Raw genomic sequence first — 5,023 nt, 5'->3', positions numbered from 1 at the left:
CCGACACTCGCTGTGCTTTCTCTCTTCCAGATGCACAGGGTCTCTCCATGCACTGCCAGGGGATGAAGTAAGGGTGATGTAGGTGATTCAAGGCTGTTTCTCCTACCCTCTTCAGTGCTTCTTTCTTTAATATGGTGTTAAAACCAGGCACTATAATTACTCACCTGATTTTTGGTTCTTATGAAGGTGTTCTTATGTGGATAGTTGTTCAATTTGTTGTTCCTGCAGGGGATTGTGAGAGGGATAATCGTTGGATGCTTCTATTTGACCATCTTGCTCCACTTCCCTAATCTGCTTCTTTTTAACATTTCTCAGATTGATATCTCAGAAGTTCAACTTCTGCCATACTCTGCTGCTTTCAGCTTTTTATCCCTTTGGAAAGGCCTAGAATGGTAATGCTCTCCTTCAAATTTTGCGGGCTTCTGTGACTTTTTTTTTTCTTTTTCCTCCAGTTCTAAATCTGTTTTTATGGCCTGATGTAAAATGTTTTATCTTGAAAGTTTTTAAAGAAGGCAATATTTTGGGCATAGTGGTTCACATCTGTAAACCCAGCCATTTTGGGAGGCCGAGGCAGGAGAAATGCTTTAGCCCAGGAGTTCAAGGCCAGCAAGGGCAGCATAGTAACACTGTATCTCTACAGAAAAAAATTTTTTTTTTAAATTAGCCAGGCATGGTGACACACGCCTGTAGTCCCAGCTACTCAAGAGGCTGAGGTGGGAGAATTGCTTGAGCCCATGAGGTCAAGAATGCAGTGAGCCAAGATTGCGCCACTGCACTCCAGTCTGGGTGATGGAGCAAGATCCTGTCTCAAAAAAATTAAAAATTAAAAAATAATAATTAAAAAAAGAAGGCCATAGTTTCCTCCAGTATAACTTAATTCTGTACTCTTGGCTTTTTCTAACATATTTAGGGGCCAAGGGCCCCCCAAAGGTTTGCTGAAAAAAATCAACTCACAAAAGACAGATTGGTTGAAGATAAAGCATATAGATTTGTTCGGCATATATATGTGAGAATCTTCAGAGTAAAGACCCAAGATACAGGGAAAATTGTTCATTTTTATGCTTAGGTTCAACAAAGTATGAACAGCCATGTAAAAAACTACAGATAGAGTTGAACACTAGTAGACTATGTGGGGAAAGGAGCAAGGCCTGTCTGCCTAGATTCTTCTTCACCTCCCTGAGTATGCATTTCCTTCCTTCTGGGTATAGGGGTCTTATAACCTATAGTCCAACAAGGAAGTTCAGAGAATTTCTTCATGGCCAGTTTTTACACAGAAAAGTGGAGAAAAAATTAGAGGAATATTTTTAAGTGTTATGGCTGGCTTTGATGAAAATGGGCTCTGGTTTCTGGGACCCACCTTGGGGAAGAAAGATTCTAGTTTCTATAGCCAGCCTAAAGGGAAAATGGGACTGAGAAACAGGAGGGCAGGAGAAGGCCAAAGGGAAACTTTTAGTTCTGAGGCTGCTCCTTTGGTTATGTGAAAGGAAGATACCATGGCTGCCCACAATCTCTAAGGCAAACTCAAGCTGGAAACTGCTTAGGGCAAAACCTGCCTCCCATTCTATTCAAAGTCATCCCTCTGCTCACTGACATAGATGCATATCTGACTGCCTCTTTTGGAAAGGCCAATCAGAAACTCAGAAGAATGCAACCATTTGTGTCTCAACTATCTGTGACCTGGAAGCTCCCTCCGGACTTCCAGTCCTCCTGCCTTTGCTTCAAGTTGCCTTTCCAGGCAACTTCCTACCTCTTACTTACATCTATTGATGTCTCATGTCTCCCTAAAATGTATAAAAACAAGCTGTGCCCCGACCACCTTGGGCACGTGTCATCAGGACTTCCTGAGGCTGCGTCATGGGCAGGTCCTCAACCTTGGCATAATAAACTTTCTAAATTAACTGAGCCTGTCTCAGATTTTCTGGGTTCGCAGTTATCATTTTGGGGTATTGTTTTCTGAAGCCCAAGATATGTCTAAAGTGGTCAACATAACCAGACAACTTCCCATGCTGTAGCTAAGAGTCACATATATTCCCCCCTCAAGGCCTCTGTAATATAGTGGTCACTCAACCTGGGACACACTCTTTCTGTGTGTCTGATTAATTTATCTTTTCAGCAAGTCTGACATTCAGGTTATCCAAATGGGCTTCCCATAAGGAAAAACAATCACTGTAGAAGAGGTTTTTTTTTCCTCCTTTTTGGCAACTAGCCTAAGAAACAAAACTTTTAAGATAATTTCTATGTTGTTTTTATTAGGTTTTTAAAAATTACTTATTTTTTATTTTTTTATTTTTATTTTTTCTTGAGACAGAGTCTCACTCTGTCACCCAGGCTGGACGGCAGTGGCGTGATCTCAGCTCACTGCAACCTCCACCTCCCGGGTTCACGCCATTCTCCTGCCTCAGCCTCCCGAGTGGCTGGGACTACAGGTGACCGCCACCAAGCCCGGCTAATTTTTTTTTTTTTTTTTGTATTTTTAATAGAGGCAGGGTTTCACTGTGTTAGCCAGGATGGTCTCAATCTCCTGACTTCATGATCTGCCCATCTCGGCCTCCCAACATGCTGGGATTACAGGCATGAGCCACCGCGTCCGTCCTAAAATTACTCTTAAAAACTAAACTTTGAAAGAGTTAAGGTTTTTACATCCATATAACTTCCTATACAGCTTTTAAAGTCTTTTGGCCAGCTCGGTGGCTCACACCTGTAATCCCAGCACTCTGGTAGGCCAAGGTGTGTGGATCACTTGGGGCCAGGAGTTTGAGACCAGCCTGGGAGACATAGTGAAACCCCATCTCTACTAAAAACACAAAAATAAGCTGGGCATGGTGGCGTGAACCTGTAAACCCACCTACTCAGGAGGCTGAGGCAGGAGGATCCCTTGAACCAGGGAGGCAGAGGTTGCAGTGAGCCAACATTAGGTCACTGCACTCCAGCCTGGGCAACAGAGTAAGGCTGTCTCAAAAATAATAACAATAAAAATAAAGTCTTTTTATTATCACTCTGGTTAAGTGAATAACTATTATTTTATAATGACCTGTGATTCTGTTTCAATAAAATGTTTTGAGTCTTTCAACATTTTTTGACAAACAGTCTCAAAAATCAATCCTAACTTAAGCCTCTGACTTAGATTTATTGCTGGGGCCTTATCAGAACTATAAAAATCACCCCAAGGTTATAGAATCTTTCTATAGCTTCCAATTAAGATAAACTTTAGTATCATCACCTCCAGCCTGATGATTAGACATCAGTTGAGAGATTCCCTCCATTCCCATTAAATAGGGTCTTTATCAAATATGTTAACTAGCTCTTGTGCTGTTAAGTTGAAGGGGTGTGACTCCTAGGTACTCCTCTGTCATCTCAAAGGAACACTGACTCCTAGTAAATCTTAAATGTCAATACTGTTATCTGGCAGCAAACTTAAGTTAACCAAAACCTCATCCTCAGACCTCAGAGATGGTAACAGCCAAAATAAACCACTTTCATGTTACACTTGTTAAATCAAGTTTAGCCTAAAGCTGCCTCCTTACATATTTTAAGTTTGGCCTAAAGGTTTCTCTGTATCTTGTGAACAAACGGAGGTATAAACAGACTGTAGCCTACACTTGTGCCAATCACCGAGTTTTGGGCAATCAGATATAACCAACTGTTCAACTGTTCAAATAAGGCCAACTGTTCAAATAAGGCAAATGCCAACCTGTAACCAATCCAGCTTTTTCTCTACCTCACTTGTATTTTCTGTGCATCACCTTACTTTTTCTGTCCATAAATCTTCTTCCACCACGTGGCTGTGCTGCAGTCTCAGAGGCTCATGAGGTTGCCTGATTCGTGAATCATTCATTGCTCAATTAAACTCTTAAATTTAATTCAGCTAAAAATTTTTTTTAAATCACACTGGACAAGACCTATATTCAAAAGCATAAATACTGATTTAATAATTTTTCCTCGGCTGGGTGCGGTGACTCACCCCTGTAATCCCAACACTTTGGGAGGATCATGAGGTCAGAAGATCAAGACCATCCCGGCCAACATGTGAAATGCCGTCTCTACTAAAAATACAAAAATTAACCAGGTGTGGTGGCACACGCCTGTAATCCCAGCTACTCAGGTGGCTGAGACAGGAGAATCACTTGAATCCGGGAGGCAGAGATTGCAGTGAGCCAAGATTGCGCCACTGCACTCCAGCCTGGCAACAGTCCTCTATCCAAATTAAAATCATTGTTCTGTGCCTTAATACTAGATAATTTAAATGTTTACTTGTTGTTTGTCAGTTTCCCTTTCCTGTCATTGTCAGAGCCAGGCAGGGCTTATGTCCTTTTGTTTTGTTTTCCACAGTTGAAAAAACAGACAAACAAAAACCGCTTTTTCTTTTCTTTTCTTTTTTTTACCATTTTAGTTTTTATTAATAAAATAGAAACCTAAACTCAGACAACTGCTTTGTTCTTGCATATAATCTGACCATAAATTGCAGTAGCAATTCTTTATAAAATGACTTAGGTGAGAACTGTCAATATATCAGTTCCATCAAAAACTCTAGGTTGGAATACCTTAAAAAGAGCAAATTAAATATGAGAAAGCACAGAAATCTCTCCTTCAAACAAGAGGGGCTTCCTTTAATAGTCTTTAATATAGCTCATTTGCAATCATATGGAAATTCATCAAGATCAATCACGTTGCACAATCCCTAAAGGATAAAACTGAGGAAACTCATGGATAATTTTCACAGCTTCATTGTAAAGTCCAAGATCAAAAGGATGGTTATCTTCTTTAAACTGGACATAAGTTTACACATGATGGTGGCCTTAGCGGTTACTCCTCCAACCACTTCCATAATTCCAGAGATTTCTTCATCAAGGGGTTCCATCAGTTTGATGGTTCCATTTTTTCCTTCTCCATCTGAAAGAACAAACATTTTTCCAGTGGGATGAATCTTTTCCAGCCTCCCTACGAAGCAGACAGGCTTATCGATGAACTGAGCTAGCATGCCAGCATTGATGTGCAACCTGGGCAACTCCATCATGTCCACCAT

The 5,023-nt window shown here is 40.9% G+C and overlaps 1 pseudogene; it reads right to left on the bottom strand.

The window, feature by feature from the left end:
• Positions 1-4,607: 4,607 nt before the first annotated feature.
• LOC101134286 (replication protein A 14 kDa subunit-like) lies at positions 4,608-5,023 on the bottom strand (annotated as a pseudogene).

The sequence above is a fragment of the Gorilla gorilla genome, chromosome 11 (genome assembly GCF_029281585.2).
Source record: "Gorilla gorilla gorilla isolate KB3781 chromosome 11, NHGRI_mGorGor1-v2.1_pri, whole genome shotgun sequence".
Classification (NCBI taxonomy): domain Eukaryota; kingdom Metazoa; phylum Chordata; class Mammalia; order Primates; family Hominidae; genus Gorilla; species Gorilla gorilla.
Note: the sequence above shows the minus strand (reverse complement) of the source record. Positions and strands in the feature narration are given on the sequence as shown.